We start from the raw sequence: 22,409 nt of genomic DNA, 5'->3' as shown, positions 1-22,409 counted from the left end.
CAATTCATAATATAATCAGCCATCAAATTCCACAAGGCTGTCAATATCAAGGGGCTGTTTTCAATCTTGAAACCGTACAGGACAAGGGACCTCTACTGGTGCCCTCCATATCTTTTGGGAGCCTGGTTACTCTGTACCTATTGACCAAAGGCACCATGCTAGGAAAAAGGCTTAATATCTCAAACTCACTGCAATGAAAAAAAAAAAAAAAAAAGATTTTTTAATGTGGAGGTGACATTACTCAACCCTTCCCTTCTACCTAGGTAAGCACTATTCAGCAAATACTCTATGTTAATCTGACCCACAATGAAAAAATCGATTGAGTATATCTACATTTTCTACCTTTGATGAAGATTTTCTGCAAAATTATACAGGTATAGAAAGGAGAGTCTTATAGCACAATTCTACCACCCAGATATTTTTAATAGTAACATTAAATTCATCTTTCTGTTCATATCCACTGTATGTGCAGATAGAGAGGAGTAAGATCATCAAATAAAATCAGATCAATAAGTTGCTTTTGGCACAGTGTATTAACTTTGGTTTTATATTAAGTCAACAGAAAAAAAAGAAACAAGTGAATTTATAGGAAGTGCTGAACTCACATAAATGTTTCCCTACCTCCAGAGTGTTTAGTTTTTAAAAGATCTTTCTAAGGTTATGAGAAAAGACTAGGAAAAATTAAGGAATGGAAATCCTTGTGTGTTTTATAACTCTGTGCTTCCATTTTTGACAGTATTGAGTGACTCCTTGCTACGAAGATGGAAAAAATTAGCACCTGAATAGCTCTCCCCCCTCTCCCCTTCCCTCCCCACACCCTTACTCCTATTTTTACTGTGTCATGTTTATAACATCCACATTCTGTTCTGTAACCATCATTTCCACAGTTATTGAGTTCAGGTCCTATTTTTACGAACTTTCAAATCCTAAAGATTGTAACACATTTCAAGGGGCGCCTGGCGGCGCAGTCGGTTAAGCGTCCGACTTCAGCCAGGTCACCATCTCGCGGTCCGTGAGTTCGAGCCCCGCGTCGGGCTCTGGGCTGATGGCTCGAGCCTGGAGCCTGTTTCCGATTCTGTGTCTCCCTCTCTCTCTGCCCCTCCCCCGTTCATGCTCTGGTCTCTCTCTGTCCCAAAAATAAATAAAAACGTTGAAAGAAAAAAAAAATTTAAAAAGATTGTAACACATTTCTCAATGACACCCACCCCCCAACCCCTGATCCCCATGGGCCACACGTCAGATTTTGCTCTCCTGGAGCCAACTTTGTCTAGCTCCCTCCCTGTCTCCTGCTTCCTGCTTCCCTTCATTCCTCTCCTGGGTTAGAGTTAGTGCTGCCTGGACAGAAGACATCTTCTTTCTTGGTTTATTCCATGTATTTGGGGAATATCTACTTGACTAACCTCCTGAGAACATCTTATTTCATGACAGCTATTCTTTAAAAATATTTGTGGGTGGATGCATTTGGTAAAATCTGAAGGTTGACAACAAATACAGGCACAGATTTTAAAACCCTGAAATAATTGAGGAGTTTGAAACATTCTCTATTTTAAAAAATCTTTATTTCTTAAGACATGTTCTTTATATGTAATTTAGAAAAGTAGAATAAACAAGAAGGACACAATAAGCCTTCCACAATCCCACTACCCAGAGATAAGTAGTTATTTTTAGTAATTTGTTATTTTGTATTCTTACAATCGCTCTATCACAGAAAAATACCGGTTTATCTTTAAAATAGAGATATGATTGGGGTGCCTGGGTGGTTCAGTCGGTTGGGTTGTCCGACTTCAGCTCAGGTCATGATCTCACAGCTCGTGAGTTCGAGCCCCGTGTCAGGCTCTGTGTTGACAGCTCAGAGCCTGCTTCGGATTCTGTGTCTCGTTCTCTCTCTCTACCCTCCTCTGCTCATGCTCTGTCTCTCTGTCTTAAAAACAAACATTAAAAAAATTTTAATATGAAATTTATTGTCAAATTGGTTTCCATCTAACACCCAGTACTCATCCCAAAAGGTGCCCTCCTCAATGCCCATCACCCACGTTCCTCTCCCTCCCACCCCCCATCAGCCCTCAGTTTGTTTTCAGTTTTTAAGAGTCTTTTATGGTTTGGCTCCTTCCCTCTCTGTAACTTTATTTTTTCCCCTTCCCCTCCTCCGTGGTCTTCTGTTAAGTTTCTCAGGATCCACATAAGAGTGAAAACATGTGGTATTTGTCTTTCTCTGCCTGACTTACTTCACTTAGCATAACACTCTCCAGTCCCATCCACGTTGCTACAAAGGGCCATATTTCATTCTTTCTCATTGCCACGTAGTACTCCGTTGTGTATATAAACCACAATTTCTTTATCCATTCGTCAGTTGATGGACATTTAGGCTCTTCCATAATTTGGCTATTGTTGAAAGTGCTGCTATAAACATTGGGGTACAAGTGCCTCTATGCATCAGCACTCCTGTATCCGTTGGGTAAATTCCTAGCAGTGCTATTGCTGGGTCATAGGGTAGAATCTATTTTTAATTTTTGAGGAATCTCCATGCTGTTTCCAAAGCGGCTGTACCAGTTTGCATTCCCACCAACAGTGCAAGAGATTTCCCGTTTCTCCACATCCTCTCCAGCATCTATAGTCTCCTGATTTGTTCATTTTAGCCACTCTGGCTGGCATGAGGTGATATCTCAGTGGTGTTTTTGATTTGTATTTCCCTCATGAGGAATAACGTTGAGCATCTTTTCATGTGCCTCTTGCCATCTGGATGTCTTCTTTGGAGGAGTGTCTGTTCATGTCTTCTGCCCATTTCTTCACTGGATTATTTGTTTTTGGGTGTGGCGTTTGGTGAGTTCTTTATGTATTTTGGACTACTAGCCTTTTGTCCGATATGTCATTTGCAAATATCTTTTCCCATTCTGTCGGTTGCCTTTTAGTTTTGTTGATGGTTTCCTTTGCAGTGCAGAAGTTTTAATAAAGATTAAAAAATTTTTTTTAAATAAAAAAAAATAGAGATATGACTATAATATAATTTGTAACCTGATGTATTTTTGGTAACATGATTTTTTAAACTCAACGTTATTGTTTAAAAAAATTTTTTTAATGTTTATTTGTTTTTGAGAGAGAGAGAGGGGGACAGAGCATGAGTTGGGGGAGGGGCAGAGAGAGAAGGAGACACAGAATCCGAAGCAGGCGCCAGGCTCTGAGAGAGAGAGACAGAGAGAGAGAGAGACAGAGAGAGAGAGAGACAGAGAAGAGAGAGAGAGAGAGAGAGAGAGAGAGAAAGGGGCAGAGAGAGAGGAAGACACAGAATCCGAAGCAGGCTCCAGGCTCTGAGCTGTCAGCACAGAGCCCGATGAGGGGCTTGAACTCATGAACTGCAAGATCATGACCTGAGCTGAAGTTGGAGGCTCACCGACTGGGCCACCCAGGTGCCCCTATGGGCCTTAGGAATTTAGACTGGAATTTATGCCATTGGCTTCTGTGGGTCTCAAGCTTACTGATGGCAGATCAAGGCATTTAGCCTCCATATTTAGCCTCCATAGCCTCCAGTGAGCCAATTCTTCCTCTCTCCTCTCTCTCTCTCCATATATAGATGTATACAAGCAATTGAGTGACACATGCAGATGGAACATAAATCAAAACAACATAAGAAGTGTATGTTGAATAATCTGTATTCTGTTCATGCCCCCAGTACCTAGTTTCCATCTGCTGCAAATATAAACATATATTTTATCTCCCCAACACCTCACATTTATACAAAAGGTAGCATACCATATAAGTCCTTCTAGACCTGGTTGTTGTCACAAAAAAGTCTTCCCGTAAAAATGTACAGAGAGCTTCTTTATTCTATGATCTACTACATAGTGTTATATAAATGTGCCACAAATTACTTAAACAGCCCCCCTTGAAGGACCCCTGGGTTATTCCAGCTTGTTATTATAGACAATTCTGGAAAAAAAAATTGTGCACAAACCCTTCAGTACATATACAGATACATCTAGGAGCAATTTCCCAGAAAACAAGGTTGCTGAGTCAAAGGGTAAATGCATGTGTCATTTTGATGGGTTCCCTGCCAGTTGCCCTCCAGAGTGACTGAGCAAATATATACTGCCTTACCATGGTATCAAAATATGTTTCCCCAAACTTTTGATATTAGAGTATGTTTCTCAAATTTTGGATTTTTTTTTATGCCACTTTCTGTAGGATGAATTGAAGTGAGTATACTTCCATATGTTTAAGGTCACTTGTGTTATCTTTTCAGTGAATTACTGAAGTCCTTTGCCATTTCATTTGGATTGTCAGTTGGCTTTAATGTTCAGGTGCTCATTAAGGTAGTTAATTATCTTTATTAAACAACTAAAAAAAATGCAAAAAACACTCCTAAATATAAAATCATCCTAAGTGACAATACCCCTGAATTTCTGATGTATACATTTTAGACCTATCTCTATGTATAGATACACTTATTTTTATAATACAGCATCGTATCAGGCATATGATCAAGCATCTGCTTTTTAACGTATCATGAACATTTTACTAGTACAATCTAAAGGTTTCCACACTGAGGAGGCATGGACGCTTGGAGCTGGAGGGATGAAACAAGTTCAAATCCACAAGAAATGGAAACGTTCAGACACCAAGGAGATCACGAATAAACACCAAGATTGGAGTGCCCAGAAATGGGAGCAATGACAGGGCTTGGAGGTGAGATAGATTTCAAAGAGGAGATTTGGGCAAGTACAGGTTAGACCATGTAGGGAGAGGGGAGAACCCTCGGTTGGATAGTCACCTTAAGGTGTGGGTTAATTAGCACTGGGACCAATGATGTGCAGACTCTCGCCTGGGTCAGGGTATCCCAGAGGAAGAGGCAGGGATGAGGTGGGCTTCATCTGGGTCAAGTATTCCAATTGTGTCTTACATATTAGACAATAATTTCACCAGAACTATACTGCTACTTACAAAGACAAGATAAAGATTCGTTAAGTTGCATATATTATCTGGGGAAAATAGAGTTTATCTCCTGGTGCCTTTCATCAGAAGAGACATAAGACACAGGATTCAAATTCACATGGTGAGTTGTAATTTTTCCACTGGTTCTTGTAGTTCATCAAGGAGAGTCCTTCTAGTCTGGGGCACTTGCTCTCCTTCTGCTCCGGAGTGGTCTCTTCACCACACATTCATTTTATATTCCTAATGATTTTCAAAGCTCCCTCTGGTCCCTGGACCTGTAGCATCAGCATCACTTGGGACCATTGTTAAAAATGCCAATTTTGGGGGGTGGCTGGGTGGCTCAGTCAGTTAAGCATCCGACTTCAGTTCAGGTCAGGATCTCATGATCCATGAGTTTGAGCCCCGTGTCGTGCTTTGTGCTGACAGCTCAGAGCCTGGAGCCTACTTCAGATTCTGTGTCTCCCTCTCTCTGACCCTCCCCTGTTCATGCTCTGTCTTTCTCTGCCTCAAAAATAAATAAACATTAAAAAAAAGTTTAAAAAATGCCGATTTCAAGCTCCACCCAGAACTTCTGCATAAGAAGTAGTAGGTGGAGATCAGCAATCTGGGTATTACAAGCTTGCCAGATGAGTGTGATGTAAACTGAAGCTTGATGACTGCTGGTTTAGAACAATAGTCTCTCAAAGTTTCTCTTAGGAGGAACTGCAGTGAAGTGTTTAATGGAAGCTGTAGAAAGGTCCTTTGCACTTTAACTTCTGGCAATTCTACATGGCAGGTATGTTTACTCTCCTTTTATACCTGAAGAAACTGAGGTCCAGAATGTTCTAGTTTTGCAGAATTGGAACTGAGATTTCAACTGAGGGATGTGGCCTTCAGAGAAGGAGGGGTGTGTGTGTGTGTGTGTGTGTGTGTGTGTGTGTGTGTGTGTGTATTGGGGCCACAGGGAAGGGAGAAAGGAAAATAAATTGTATAGTCATTGTCAAGGTCCTGGCCTCCACCTCACACCATATATAAAAAGTAACTCCTGGGGCGCCTGGGTGGCTCAGTCAGTTAAAGCGTCCAACTTCAGCTCAGGTCACGATCTCGCGGTCCATGAGTTCGAGCCCCGCTCGGGCTCTGGGCCGAGGGCTCAGAGCCTGGAGCCTGCTTCCGATTCTGTGTCTCCCTCTCTCTCTTGCCCCTCCCCCATTCATGCTCTGTCTCTCTCTGTCTCAAAAATAAATAAACGTTAAAAAAAATTAAAAAAAAAAAAGTAACTCCAAAGGAATCTAAAATTGTAAAACTCTTAGAAGAAAATATAACGGAAACCTTTGTAACCTTGGATTAGGCTCTGTTTTCTCAGACATAGGACTAAAAGCACTAGCAACAACAATGAAAATAGATACATTGTCTTCATCAAAATTAAAAAAGTTTTGTGCTTAAAAAATTTAAAAAAATGAGAAGAAAAAAAGGAAAAGGAAAATCATCTTATAGAATGGGAGAAAATATCTGCAAATTATATACCTGATAAGGAATTTGTATCTAGAATATATACAGAGTTCTTACTACACAACCATAAAAACCAAAGAAACCCAATTAAAATGGGTAAAGAAGGAGAACAGTATGGAGATCATCAAAAAATTAAACCTAGAAATGCCATATTGATCCAGTACTTACACCATCCAGTATTTACCACTCTTCCCCCAAATGGAAATATTAATCTAAGAAGGTACATAAGCCTATGAATTATCGCAGCATTATTTATAATCGCCAAGATAGGGAAACAGTCATCAAGAGATGAATGGATAAAGAAGATGTGGTATAAATGCACAATGGGATATTTCTCAGCTATTTTTAGAATGAGACCTTGCCGTTTGTGACAATATCTTTGGACCTGGAGGGTGTCAGACTAAGTGGAATAAGTCAGACAGAGAAAGACAAATACCATTATGATTTCACTCATATGTGGAATCTAAAAACCAAAACAAATGAACAAAAAACCCCAAACTACTAAAAGCAGAAACAGACCCACAAATACAGAGAAGAAACTGATGGTTGCTGCAGGGGAGGGGTGGGGATAGGCAAAATAGGGAAGGGGAGTGGGAGATATAATCTTCCAGTCATGGGAATAAAAGGCACAGCATAGGGAATATAGTCCTTGGTATTGCAATAGCGTTGTATGGTGACAGATGGTAGCTATACTTGTGGAGAGCACAGCATAACGTGTAGAGTTGTCCAATCGCTATGTTGTACACCTGAAACTAATGTAACATTGTGTGTCAACTATACTTCAATGAAATACAGTGGGCAAAGGATTTGCATGGATATTTCTCCAAAGAAGGTATACAAATGGCCAACAAGCACTTAAAAGGATGCTCAACGTCTTTAGTCATTAGAGGAATATGATCAAACCTGTAATGAGATAACACTTCACACCCAGTGGCATGGCTAGAATACAGGTGGCGGATAAGAGCAAGTGTTGGTGAGGTGTGCAGACATTGGAGCCCTCATATATTGCTGGTGAGAGTGCACAACGGTGCAGCCACTTTGGAAAATAGTTTGACGGTTTTTTCAAAATGTTAAACATAGAGTTACTACGTGAAACCGGCAATTCTATTTGTAGGCATATGCCAAAGGCATATGTCCACGCAAAAACTTTACACAGATGTTCATAGCACATTATTCATAGTAGCCAAAAGTGGAAACAATCCTAATGCGCGTCAAATGAATGGATACATAATATGTGGTGTATCCATAAAATGGAATATTATTTATCAATAAAAGGGAATGAAATACCAACATATGCTATAACATGGATGAACTTTGAAACATTATGGCCACATATTGTGTGAATTCCATTTATATGAAATGTCCAGAATATGTAAGCGCAAAGAAAGCAGATTAATGGTTCCCAGGGGCTTATAGGAAGGAGAAATGGAGAGTAACTGCTGTGAGTATGGACTTTCTTTGTAGGGTGATGAGAATGTTCTAAAATTAAATGGTGATGATGGTTGCATGACTCAGAATGTACTAATGACCACTGAATTGTATACTTTCAAAAGATGAATTTTATGGTATGTGAATTATAGCTCCGGAAAGCTGTGACAAAAAAATTAGTTAACATCTTGGGGTGTAAAAGGGCAGAGCAGAGTGGTTTCTTCATCAAGCTGTGCTTCCCTCTCTAGAGAAACCCCCCAGGAACCACTGAGAAGACAGGTGACTTGGAGACACTGAGCTCTGTCAATAAATTCCATTATGTTGCTTGGAGACCCCTGCCCTGAAATATCCTGAAGACGTTACAGTAGCAAATTCAGAAAATTAACTCCAAACCTGGATTGGGAGACATCATCAGGAAGGAAGGCATTCATGTCACTGAGCCCCTTCTGACATGATAGAGAGAATGGAGAACTGGTACAGATGGAAAGACTGGGGAGAGACGCCATCACACAAAGAATCCAATTTCGTTATTGTGGGCGTCTTTGCTCATTATTCTGATGAAAGGTGTGAGCCTGTGCCTTCAGTGCAAATGAAGATCGACGTGGAGTATCTGCTGGAAGGTAACAGTGTCCCAGCTGGCTGTCGCAGCCTGTGGAACCTGGAGTTAGCCTTAATCAGCAGCAAGCACAGTCAACCACGCTCTCTGTGGCTTGTTCCAGGTCACCCCGAAGAGGCCACCAGCTGTGTTTTGGGAATTGAGCCTGATGAGATATTATTATCTGCCAGTCTTCATTTTCAAAACATAAAAAGAGATTCAAATGAATGCAGAGAACCTTGTTTTTAGCTCTCAGCAGAAGTGTGCATGAGGGATGGGAAACAGATAAACGTTTAAAGTGTGGAGGATATGAGAACAGAAATGCTCATAGGAGATCTGCTTGTGATACTAGGAAGCAGGAGGGTGTCCTACCTCCCCTTTTCTCTCCTGTCCACTCCCAATATCCTGGTTGAGGGTCTCCTCCCCTCCTATTTTGTCTTTGAAATTTCCCTTGACAAGTTTCTCTGACTTCTACTTTAACCATGATTTCCAGTTTTGAAGCTGTTGTTTCCTTGCTGAAAAAATCTATGGTAAGTTAGAAAAAAAAATTTTTAAGTTTATTTATTTTGAGGGAGACAGAGCACAAGTCGGGGGAGAGGCTGAGAGAGGGGGGCAGGAGAGGGAGAGGAAGAAGAAGAAGAGAAGAAGAAGAAGAAGAAGAAGAAGAAGAAGAAGAAGAAGAAGAAGAAAAAAGAGAGAGAGAGAGAGAGAGAGAGAGAGAGAGAGAGAAATTCCAAGCAGGCTCCATACTGTCAGCACAGAGCCTGATGCGGGGCTTGAGCTCATGAACTGTGAGATCATGACATGAGCTGAAATCCAAGAGTTGGACACTTAAGTGACTGAACCACCCGGGTGCCCCCATGGTAAACTTTTTTAGATCACAACGTCTTCACATAGGATTCAAGTCCCCCATCGGGTCACAATATACTCATCCACTTTCACTTTCCTGTCATACCTCCGAAGTCCCTGGTGTATTTCAAGCATTTAGGGAGTATCCATATCTTCTTTTCTTACCTTGGGTATTCTTATTCATCCTTGAAGGCTCAGTTGAAAAGTATCTCCTCTAAGAAGCCTTTTTCTGATTCCTCCAAGCAGGATTAAATACTCCATGGCGTTCCCACAAGGCTACACCCCTTTTCCCAGCACAGAATACTCAGATGGGTCAGCCAGTTATCTACACTGGGCTACACACTCTAAGAATAGGCTCTTAGTCTATTAGTATGTGTTCTTAGTCGCTAGTGCAATGTCTTCTCCATTCCAGTCTCTGTCTGTCTGTCAGTCCTGTCTGTCTCTATTTTTTTCTTTCCAGTTTCATAATTTATTGTACAAATTGAGTACCACATGATGAGTTGACATTAGCTTCTCCAGGCATGGGAACTTAACAGATGAGGTACACTTTAAAATCTGTTTATGTTGCTTTCACAGCTGGTGTTTTTTAGACCTTACTTGAAGTACAAGACCATCAAAGCGATGCCTCCATATGTGGCCAGTACACAATTCATTCTACCTGTGAGAGTGTAAGAGCTGAAGTATTTTTTCATACCAGTGAATTGGAATTGGGCATCAGTTTTCTGGACCTGCCATGATTCCATCTTGCAAAAGACACCAATTCCGCTGGTTGTGTCCTTCAGCCTATGCGTCTCTCTCTTTTAATGAAGGCGATGGGCAGTGGGACCAGATAGGCAAATAAAATATAGGCTAAGATGAAATTCGAACTGGGGAAAGGTTGTGCTAAAAATTGGAAACTGCATCTTGTATGGTTTCTTTGTAAATGAAGGGCAGCAAAAATGAAAGCGCCAAGAATGAAGGTGGTGAGAAATGCCAGAATTGTCTGGGGACTTAGTGATTTGAAAATGGTGTCCTTACCAGGAAATTAAACTGAGCTCATTATCTCATTAACGTTTGACTGGAGAGGGAATATTCAGCTGAAATTGTATTATCTTTCCAATATGACAAGTTGATAACAACCTGGGATTTTGAAAGACATTTTGTTTTCTTAGCAAGAAATTCCACCAATACAAATGAGTATCCATGGAGAGGGATTCCATTTTAGAAAGATCCTTAAAGGCAAGAACCATGCATGTCTAAATTGCTTTGTGTGCATGATAAATCCCAATGGTTCACAAAGGTATCTTTACACTAAGATTAAATCTCACCATCAACATATTGGAGTGGTTAAAAATTTTAACTGTTATACAAGATAATTGTGCTTGACCAATCTTTTCCCCTTCTCCCAAGAGATCCTTTGCCATGCAGATAACAATCCAGCATGCTTATTCGAAGCCACCATTTTTAATGTCCTTCAATTTCCAACGGATATTACAAATTCTATGTTTGATTAGATTGTTTACATACAGCCTTGTTTTTCAAAGATGGAAGGACAGATAGCGAGTTTCTTAAATTTGCTTGTTGGTCAGACAAACATCTACCTTACAAAGTAGAGGGGAACTGTGTTCTCGGGAGAAATTATTTTATTTCTAAAAGTAGGAGGAATGTGATATAGCGGAACAACAATGGGAAGTTCTTTTTGAAGTCAGGGGCAAGGGTTTTAATTCCAATTACTCCACAAGTTTATTTTCAATTCTCTGTAAAGTAGGCAGAGGACATGTACCATAAGGGGTCTACGGAGAAGGGGGCTACAAAATGGTATCAAAACAGCAGAGCACTTGATGTTTTGCCTGGTCGCAAAGACTCCCATATCTTAGCCTGGGCAAAGCAGGTGGCAGCATGTGCTAAGCAAATATTCTGGGGGAATGACTTTAACTGATGTCCTTCAGACAAACTTCTGTCTCTGTTGCTCCTCTTAAAGCTTTCAGTTAATACTCAGTGGTAAGGAGTTTAGTACTTTTAAACTCTAATGGCTACAATCACTGTTTGCAGGGTATCTATAAACGCTTTACTTGGGTATGACAGCAAAAGTCTGAGGAAACACCCAGTGAGGTCACCGTTTTGAATAGTAGGCTTCTACACCTGTATGAAGGCAAGCTGAGGGAGTGTTGTCAGGCTGGCCCCAAATGCTCTTTGTGGAATTCTTTTGGATCTGCTTTATCTCATAAAGCAATGAGCACTTATGCTTGGGAAACTAAAATTGCACCCTTTTTACCTACTATAGGTTTTCCTCTGTATTTTCCATAGCGAGATGGATATGAAGCCCACACAATAAAGAGATCACACACATAGTTTAAGGAGCATAGAAAACTATAAATTCTCTCTGGGATCTCTACGTGAAGTTCAAGGTCTGCACTTGGAACGAAAGGAGCTTGGGGCTAGAGGTTGCCTGGGAAGGCTGGGACACAGCTCTTCAGGGCTGTGGAAGGAAGGGGTGGGGAAAGCAGTTAGTCAGCATCTGCAAATAACTTTGCACGAAGATGAAAAGGTAGCAACATCTGAATGAATGTTACAGGTGGCTGAATTAATTAACTCCAAATCCCAACACCCCCAAACATCCGGTGCTGGGATTAGGGAATCAGAGCTAGTTTACTAGTGAATCCCAAATCTCAGACATTATTTGGATTCAAATTGGAACTGTTGCAGAGGGATCCAGGTGGGAAAAAGATTAGGGAAATAGGGTGGTTGGATTTTTGCTTTCTCCTCTGGGAAAAACGATGGACTCTTTTACTTCTTCTCCTTTTGCTTCCTCATACGTCTCATACTCTTTCTTCTTTACATCTCTTCTACTGGCCATCCTTCTTCTTTTCCTTGTTCCCTCTACCCACCCATCTCTCTGCCTCCCTAGCATGGGATGCCTGTTCTCATCTCTTTTCACTCCCGTCAGCCACCCTTCACCACTGCTCTGCCTCCTCTCTCTTTCCGCTTTCCCTCTTCCTCTATTTGTGGTTTAGTTTTGCTTCAAGGCACGAGTGTATACTGCTTCATGAGCGTCTCTCCATTCTGGAACATATGATTCAACTAAAAAAAGTGAAAAAAGTGCTGCCAGGATGAAGGTGAACGGCCATCAAGAATGGCAGCGTGCAGGGACGCCTGGGTGGCTCGGTCGGTTAAGCGTCCGACTTCGGCTCAGGTCGTGATCTCGTGGTCCGTGAGTTCGAGCCCCGCGTCAGGCTCTGGGCTGATGGCTCAGAGCCTGGAGCCTGTTTCAGATTCTGTGTCTCCCTCTCTCTCTGCCCCTCCCCTGTTCATGCTCTGTCTCTCTCTGTCTCAAGAATAAAACGTTAAAAAAATTTTTTTTTAAATAAAAAAAAAAAAGAATGGCAGCGTGCATTAAAGGAGGTGGTTTCGAGGCTGTGTTCATGTGAAATGGTGAACACCCACGGCTGAGCACATCATTGGCAGATGGAGTTTTGGGTTCATGAGGACCAGGCACCTTATCATCACATCAAAGAATATTGGGTACCCTCAGCTTCTATGGTGATGTTTTTTTGTTTGTTTGTTTCTTTTTTAATGTTTATTTATTTGAGAGAGAGCATACATGGTAGAGGGGCAGAGGGAGAGAGAGAGGGAGAGAGAGAATCCCAAGCAGGTTCTGCACTGTCAGTGCAGAGCCTGATTCGGGGCTTGAACCTGCGAACTGTGAGATCATGACCTGAGCCAAAATCAAGAGTTGGACGCTTAATTGACTGAGCCACCCAGGCGTCCCTATGGCAATGTTTTTGGTGGGGGAAAAAAAAAAAGAGACTTAAGGGGAAATTAAGTCAGGGGAATCTATTCTATGTAGAGATTTTAGAAATAGGGGTGAGATGGAGTTGATGAGAAAAGAAATTTTGGTTCCAGTAGAGTCTGCTATTCCTCCCAATTTATCTTCAGGCCTTGTGTCCCTGGGGAGGGGCATTTGCTACATAAACAGTGGCAATTATATTGTAACGAACTGGGCTATGGAGTCAGACTGACTAAAGTTTGAATTTTCTCTCAGCCATTCATTGACTATTTGACCTCAGATTTCCCAAGCTTTGAAAGGAGGGGTGATGAAACCTGCCTGGAGATAACACCTTGTGAAATGCTTGGAACAAGGTGTGTGTTCACTAAGTGATAGCTGCTGCTATTATCATTCCCAGTGGGAAAAAGGCCTATGTAAATGCTTGGGTCGTGCTTCAAAGACCCTGCTACTGAAATGATCGCTTGGAGCCTTCACATTCTTTTAGAAAGAATGGTAGAGTTTTATGTGTCAGTGGAGCAGCTAAGCATGATATCTTAGACGAGGGTCAGCAAACTTTTCCCGTAAAGAGCCAGATAGTAAATATCTCAGGCTTGGCGGGCCGCAGACTCTGTTCCAGCTGTTCAGCTCCGCCGTTGTACCGTGGAAGCAGCCGTAGACAGTCTGTAAATGAACTTGCGTGGCAGGGTTCCAACACCACTTCATTTGTGGCTGCTGAAATTAGGATTTCATATACTTTTCCTGGGCCATGAAATATAATTTTTCATTTGATTTTTTTTTTCTCTTAACCACGTAAAACCACAAAAACCATTCTTAGCGAGGGGGCCATGCAAAAACAGGGAGCTGGCTAGATTTTTTTTTTTTTTAATGTTTATTTTTGAGAGAGAGAGAGACAGACAGAGCTTGAGCGGGGGAGGGGCAGAGAGAGAGAGGGAGACACAGAATCCGAAGCAGGCTCCAGGCTCTGAGCTGTCAGCACAGAGCCCGACGAGGGCTCGATCTCACGAACTACGAGATCTTGACCTGAGCCGAAGTTGGATGACCTACCAACTGAGCCACCCAGGCACCCCGGGAGCGCTCTAGATTTGACTTGAGGGCTGGCTGCAGATTGCTGACCCTAGTGTTAGAGCCACGAGATTCTAGGACGTCAGTTTGCTTCCTTCCTTTGGGCCACAGATGGGGACTCAGAAGCACAGAGACATTCTTTGCTAGGGTTGGAGTCTCTCTTGGCTAAGCAGCAGAGCTGAGACTAGGGTGTAGATCTTTTAATGACAGGTCTCCTGACGTTTGGTCCTTGCTGGAGTTTTGCTGACTTCTGCTGCTTCTTTGCTCTAAAACTTCCCTTAGTCTTCATACTGTGATATCATTTGTTTGTCTCAGAATACTTTCCAATCATCTTGCGTATTGATTGCTACAGAGATGACATCACTTAGCACGGGAGGCAGAGTCAGATGCCTCAGGGACTGGGAAGTTGGCAGGCTTTGTCCTAGGCCATTTGGGAAATGTGGCACATTGGAGAGCTCACGCCACATCTGTGAGAGAAAATCCTATTCAGCCTCGATGACTGTGGCCTTCAAGAGTGAGTCCAGGGACTTTGAGACTTTTCAGAAGATGCTAGAAATCTGGATTTTTATGTGAAATTTCAAGATGTCAGCACGATGTGTAAAAAGCCCATGATGGGGGCACCTGGGTGACTCAGTCGGTTAAGCCTCGGACTCTTGATTCTGGTTCAGGTCATGATCTCTTGGTTCAGAGGATTGAGCCCCATGTCAGGCTGTGGGCTGACACCGTCAAGTCTACTTGGGATCCTCTCTCTCCCCCTCTCTCTCTGCCTCTCCCCTGCTCACGCGTGTGCTTGCTCTGTCAAAATAACTGAATGTTATAAAAAGAAAAGCCCGTGATGACCAGGCAAAGCATGACTAAAAAGCTACAGCCAGGCTTCAGGAGATCAGTTTGTAATCTTTATCTGAGACTGTCATTTCTTCACGGCACAACAGAAACACGAAGTATAAATATTTTGAAAAGGCTTTCTTGTTTCATTTAGAAATATATTGGTTAAAGTGTCTTCTTCATGAAAAAGATGACAAGTAAAAATATTTGTTGGAAAGATGACAGCAGTGAACACTGGTGTAGGACAAGCAGGTGGCCTTCCCTTCCCTTTTGACCTGTGTGACGATTGCTTGAAAACAGACCTGCCGGGCAACTCTGGAATTCTGGAGGTGGACTGAGCAGAAGTTGCCAAGCACCTAAGGGATGCGCCACAGATTCTCAAATTTTAAGGCTGTGACTTGCTTAAAGCCTCCTGAAACCTTGTATCACTTTTCTTTCTTCACCAACAAAGCACCAACAATCATGGCAGTTGTTCTGTTTATTGAAGAACGGAGGTTCTCCAGTGACTCGCTTTCCCTCATTTCACTGATACCTAAGGTAGTACGCTTCTGTCTGAGGTGCCGCCTCACTGTGGAGGGTTTGATCTGAAGTGGGGGCAGGGGCAGTAGCCGATTATGGGATGGCGTCACTGGGGGAGAGCGGAGGGTCCTCGCGACAGTGACAAAGTGGCTGTACAAAACTCAGCTCAGTTACAGGTTCCCGGGTTTGGGTGCTCAGGATAAGCCAGACTGGCCACATGGCAATCATCTGGGAGCCCACAGATTCCTGGACCTCATCCTTAGACTCTGACCAGTGAATCTGGGATCATATGGGGATGTGTACTTAAAAAATCCACCCAGATGCTTCTGATGCTCAGCCAGGTTTAAGAGCCACTAACTAACAGTAGGATCAGGAATACTCTTAAAATTCCCAGAGAAACCCCCTTGGGGGAGTGTGGAGCCCGAGCTAGGGAACACCATGAGGGGTGATGTATATTGCTATGGAAGTAATAGAAACCACAAAAATTGGCAATTGCGATACAAACAAAACATACTTTCTGTAGATGGAGGAAAGTCTCCATCAAGGAAAACCAACGCTAGAGGGTTCTTGGCCACGAATAGGCAACAGATTAATCTGGGAAACCGTAGTCTGGAAGCACATACCTCCTGTGCCCATCCAAGATTTCTTAGTCGTATTTTCCAATAGGTAAGTCTGGGGGTATCTGTAGAGTCAGGATTGTGGCACTTATGAATTTGTGGGGTCTTTGAAAGAGCAATTCTTAACATTTTTCTGTCCAGGGTATACTTGAGCAGGATCACATTTTCCACCCAGCCTTTCTGTTCTCATTTGTCACTTAAAAAAAAAAATAACTGTTACTTTCTAAAATGTTATACATACATTAAATGCTTACTTCCCACAATGTGGAAATCACTTCTCCCACTTGGCAGGGAGTTTGGTAGACAGGCACCAACCATGGCTATGGTCAATCCTTCCCCTCCCTGTAGCAAACACTGCTCCTCATATTGAGAGGTGGAGTCCACTCTTCCATCTGTACTGGATTTGGGGTGGACTTTGACCCAATAGCACGCTCTAGAAGTGATCTGGTGCCTGTAGGCAGCCTCCAACTCTGCCCTTTGGAAACCTGCCACCATATAGAGGGTTTGCCTGTCGTGAGCCCCTCAGGCTGTGAAGAGTTACCACATGGAGAGGTCATACATAGAAAGAGTGATATTTAGTGTTGGGAGTTCAGTCCTCCATGGTGTTCCTACATGTTTTGACAGCTTTTGTCTTGGACTGTCTTTTCAAGGATGTTTGGCTAACAAAGATCCTGGGAGGACAGAGATAGGGTCTTCCTCCTGGAGTAAGGGCAGATTTGTTTCCTGACCAGGGTAAATAGCGATAATGTTTCCTCCCTCAGAGACAAAGTTGGCCATGTTTGTTAGCAGCCCCCTTGTAAGATTTGGAGTTTGCTAAGCCCAGGGTTCCTCAGCTGCAGCACAGAGCTACTCTGTGAGCGGCAGTTACCTGAGTCACTCCACATTGCTGCCAGGGGACAGACAGCAGGGGGACCCTGACGCAGACCTGAAGCTTATGCTGCGCCCGGCACCACGAGTAAGAAGGCCCTCTCTGTTGCTCACATAGGACTTCCGCCGGCATCTCTGAAAGTGTGACAGACTAACTTGTTAGCTTGCACGTGGGGTAAATCGCAGATTCTTCACGGTTCTTGATGCCCGGCCAGCCCCTAGCTGTAGAGGGCAGTTCAGATGCTGTGGCCACGTGAACCGAGGCAGCGGGCATCCGAGTGACAACCTTCTTGGGCCCTTCGGCCCCAGCAGATGCCACATGAAGCAGAAGAGCCGAGCCCAGCCCACGGTGCAGCATCATAAAAAATAACTATTGTTGTTTTAAGCTGGGTGTGGGAACGGTTTGAGGCATGGCCTGACTGAAAAGAGGGAACACAGCTGTCATCATCTCCTGAGAGCAGCCCAATGGTTCCCATAGTCCCTTCTGCTCATTACTCATAAATCCCCACATACCTGGCATCTTACTTTAATATTCAAATAGACATGCCTATGTCTTAAATATCTATATTTCAAGATTGAACATAATGGCTCAACGATGGCCACGGGCCCCCTTTGATGATAGGATAAAATTTAAGGTTCTATCTTCTGCTTCTGATCTATTAGATGTTATTGCCCATAACTTCCCTGCCAGAAGTTTTCCTTCTGTTTTTGTTTTTTATTAAAATTTTTTAATTTTTTTATTAATTTTTAGAGAGAGACAGTGTGAGCAGGGGAGGGGCAGAGAGAGAGAGAGGGAGACACAGAATCTGAAGCAGGCTCCAGGTTCCGAGCTGTCAGCACAGAGGCTGACGCGGGGCTCAAACCCACGAGCGAGATCATGACCTGAGTCAAAGTCGGACGCCTAACTGACTGAGCCACTCAGGCACCCCTGGGTTTTTTTTGTTTTTGGCTCTGAACTCTAACTTCTACTGTATCTTTGGATGAGCATGCCCTTTCTCTGTCACTACTAAGTCAGACCCACCCCTCTACCTCATACTCCTGTTGATTTTCCCTTCTGCATTCTTGTGGCTGTTAGGATTAGTGCTATGTAGATTCTCCTTTTTTTTTTTTGAATTTTTTTATGTTTATTTTTGAGAGACAGAGCACAGAGAGAACAGAGACAGAGAGACAGAGACAGACGGGCAGAGAGAGACGGAGACACAGAATTCGAAGCAGGCTCCAGGCTCTGAGCTGACAGCACAGAGCCTGACGCAGGGCTCGAAGCCACGGACCACGAAATCGCGACCTGAGCTGAAGTCGAATGCTTAGCCTACTGAGCCACTCAGGTGCCCCATCGCTATGTAGATTATTAATCACATGCTGATGTATGTTGTATTCTAAAAAATGGCTTCTTATATACAAAAGCAAATATATTCATTATAAAACAAATTCAAAGCAACAGCTCTTCAGATGGAACAAAGCCCTCACCTCACCTCCTACGTCCAACCTCTTTAACTTCCTGCTACTACATTTTCTGACCTTTTCATACACACCCATGCACACATAGGCACACATTGACATGTGATCATTTTTGAGAATGAAAGGTCGTAAATAATTTTTAAATTATGTAATAAACTTTATTTTTATGTGAAATTACTGGATGCAGATGTCACTGACACCATTCTCAGTACTAGAATTAGCCTAACAAGTGTTGAGTTGGGGAGTATTATTAAGTTTGAAGAACGAAAAAAGACTTCAACCAAAGTAATTCTTTTTTTTTTTTTTAAGTTTACTTATTGATTTTGAGGGGGGGAAGGGGCAGAAAGAGAGAGAGGGAGAGATTGCGAATCCCAAAAGGGCTTTGTGCTGAGCATGAAGCCCATCGTGGGGCTCGAACTCATGAACCGTGAGATTATGTCTTCAGCAGAGATCAAGAGGTGAGCGCTTAACTGACTGAGCCACCCGGGTGCCCCAAAGTAATTCTTATATATGCCAAAAACTCGTATGTCAATCTGACATGCTATGGCCGACAATTAAGTAAGAGCCATGTGGTAGATGTTTTGGGGTAAAAGAGTATGTGTTTTGAATGCTTTTTGAGATTCATTGGTCAATTGCAAAATTTATACTTGTTTATCCTTATTCCTGCAGTGTAAGACAGGGTGTGTTTTTCCCCACCCTGACAAGATTAGGTATGTGTCTATAAACTTTTATACATATATATAATATATATATATACACACACACACACACACACACACACACACATATATACATATATATTTGGGGATACAAGTTCAGTACTCCTTTTCTTAGTTAACAGCCTAGTGGCTTATGCTATACAAAGAGCATTCACAAATACGACCTCCTCTGATCTTTACAACAATGCCAGGAATAGGAAGGGTCTCACTTTATAGAAGAGAAGATCAAAACTCAGAGAAGTCAAAAAGCCCAGGCAGTTTGCACAGTTTGCAAGAGAGCTCAGAAAGGGTCTCAGGTCCTCTGTGCCTTCTCCTGTGCTCTCAGGCACCCCTCCAGAAGTTTCCCCTAGAGAGGACAGTATGGGAGCCGGGTAACCCAGCACTCCCTATATGAGAGGGGGGTGTGGAGTTGGAGAACCCAGCCTCGCTCAGCAGCTGCTGGCCCCTCTGATGAGATTCGAGATGCTCTCTGGAGCTTTCTTATTTGGACTGCCTGTGTGACCACTAATATTTCATTGGCTTGTAAAGGCCACAGATTTTGATTTCCCTCTTTTAATGAAGAGTAATATTAAGGACACATTGAAGAAAATGTGAAAGATCAGCCACTTTCTTCATTAATCACAGGAGATTCTGTGACCTCAAGGTAGATGGGAAAATTGAGGGAGGACAACAGTGAGCAAGAGAGGGAGGAGGTTTGGTGCGTGTGCATTTCGGTTACTGACTGGACGCTCAGCGGCTGCCCTCCCCTAAGCTGCCAGCCAGCGTTTACAGAGTGATGGAGAGAGCCCCGCCCCTCTGGCATGCCAGCAAGCCTTGCTAATGTAATGGAAATGATAATTATTCCCAGTCCCAGGCATTTCATTTCCTCTGGACTGCAGGGGTATTAAAGTTGATTAAATACATATGCTTTGGGTAGACAGCTCCTCCAGTCACATATGGAGTGATCAGTCGTCTTTGTGCTCAACGGAAGGGGGAGACACCAAGACCACAGGAGCCAGGCCAGGGCGGAGCTGGGGTTAGGACATAGGGATTAAGGGAGTCCAAGTCCTTTGTTACAGGCAAGGCAGAGGCACAACCCAAAGACTTTAAAGTAATTCCCTGTATCATTATACAGATTAAAAAAAATCCTCAAAAATGTTTATTAAAGTTAAAATTCAAGGGGGCACCTGGGTGGCTCAGTCGGTTAAGCGTCCCACTTTGACTCAGGTCATGATCTCACGGTTCATGGGTTCGAGCCCCTCACTGGGCTCTATGCTGACGGCTCAGAGCCTGGAGCCTGCTTCAGATTGTGCGTCCCCCTCTCTCTCTGCCCCTCCGCTGCTTGTGCGCGCTCCCTCTCTCTCAAAAGTAAATAAACGTTAAAACAAAATTAAAAAATAAATGTTAAAATTCAACTTTAGTCTTAATAGAATTAGCAATTTCCCTCTCCTTAAAAAAATATACATTTGACAAATATGAATAATTTATACCCATTTGTCTAAAATTTGCAATTTAGGCCCAAACGCGTGTGTGTGTGTTTTGGATTATAGATTGGAAGGACTAGTACATTTTACAGTGGGTGGGCAATGACTCACATGTCCTCAGGATTCAGTTTTTAAAAAATGTATCTCTTAAAATGTCCGCAACGTTTCTCAAAGCCAAGAAGGGATGTTTGTCTCATTCGGATTCCTGTGTTTGTTTAATTGATCACAGCTTGATTTTCCACACCGTTGGCATGAGGAAATATGAAGAGGCTACTCTAAACAGGCTTTTGAATAGTTGATGCTGGATCTTGAGATGAAACTTTTGGACACCCCACTTCTTCCTGCTCAGCCTCAACCCGTCTCTGCAGGTAGCAATGCAGTAAGAGCTCACAGCTTCACGGGCACGGAGGGCATAGTGGCTCCACATAGGCTGGCAAGATGGGTGTTTGGGCACTGGTTGCTCTGGTTATTCTCTGGGGCTATAGAGAGATTTTGTTTGGGCACATTGTACTTGTTTTAGAACAAGGAAAGTTCCTCCCCACTCCATATACCAGAATATCTACGAGGAGGGAATTCATATAACTGGATACACAAATGTTTTAAAAAATATTTTTAATATTTTATTTATCTTATTAAAATTTTTTTAATGTTTATTTTTGAGGGACAGAGATAGAGTGTGAGCGGGGGGTGGGAAGAGAGAGAGGGAGACACGGAATCCGAAGCAGGCTCCAGGCTCTGAGCTGTCAGCACAGAGCCCGATGCGGGGCTCAAACTCACAAACCTCGAGATCATGACCTGAGCTGAAGTCGGATGCCCAACCGACTGAGCCACCCAGGCACCCCAAGAAATAACTAATTAGATAAATATTTACCATGGTTGCATATTTTTAATTTTAATTTTTTTATTTATAAACTTTTATATTTATTTATTTTTGAGAGAGAGAGACAGAGACAGAGAGACAGTGTGAGCAGGGGAGGGGCAGAGAGAGAGGAAGACACAGAATCCAAAGTAGGCTCCAGGCTCTGAACTGTCAGCACAGAGCCGGACGTGGGGCTCACTCTCACAAACCTCGAGATCATGACCTGAGCCAAAGTCAGACGCCCAATCGACTGAGCCACCCAGGCACCCCAAGAAATAACTAATTAGATAAATATTTACCATGGTTGCATGTTTTTAATTTTAATTTTTTTATTTATAATTTTTTATATTTATTTTTGAGGGAGAGACAGAGACAGAGAGACAGCATGAGCAGGGGAGGGGCAGAGAGAGACAGGAAGACACAGAATCCAAAGTAGGCTCCAGGCTCTGAGCTGTCAGCACAGAGCCAGATGCAGGGCTCAAACTCACAAACCTCGAGATCATGACCTGAGCCGAAGTTGGATGCTTAACCGACTGAGGCACCCAGGCGCCCCTATTTTTAATATGTTAAATATTAAATTTAAAAAATGCACATTTTTGCCAATATCAGAACTTCTATTTAATTCTTAAAAAGACACTTTTGTTGTTTGTTGTGTTCTAATTTTAAAAAGACTGAGAAAAAAGTTAATATCACCCCAATCCTGTCATTCAGAAATAACCAATGTTAATATTTTAATGTATTTACTTTTCTTCATTCATGACTTTGGGTAGTTTTGCCATCATAAGCATTTATCCTCCATGAAAAGACCTGGAGGAAACTTAAATGCATATCACTAAGTGAAATAAGAATTTACCTTGATTTTCTTATTGTATAGGTGTTTTCCCACATCTTAAAACTATTTTAAAATGTAATTTCAATAGTTTCACACAAAATCAGTTTTTAAAATATTTATTTTTCTTGATTGTAAA

At 42.5% G+C, this 22,409-nt stretch overlaps 1 pseudogene; it reads right to left on the bottom strand.

The window, feature by feature from the left end:
• Nucleotides 1-9,731: 9,731 nt before the first annotated feature.
• LOC115511486 lies at nt 9,732-10,021 on the bottom strand (annotated as a pseudogene).
• Between the last annotated feature and the right edge of the window lie 12,388 nt (nt 10,022-22,409).

This window comes from Lynx canadensis, chromosome B1 (genome assembly GCF_007474595.2).
Source record: "Lynx canadensis isolate LIC74 chromosome B1, mLynCan4.pri.v2, whole genome shotgun sequence".
In the NCBI taxonomy this organism is placed as follows: domain Eukaryota; kingdom Metazoa; phylum Chordata; class Mammalia; order Carnivora; family Felidae; genus Lynx; species Lynx canadensis.
Note: the sequence above shows the minus strand (reverse complement) of the source record. Positions and strands in the feature narration are given on the sequence as shown.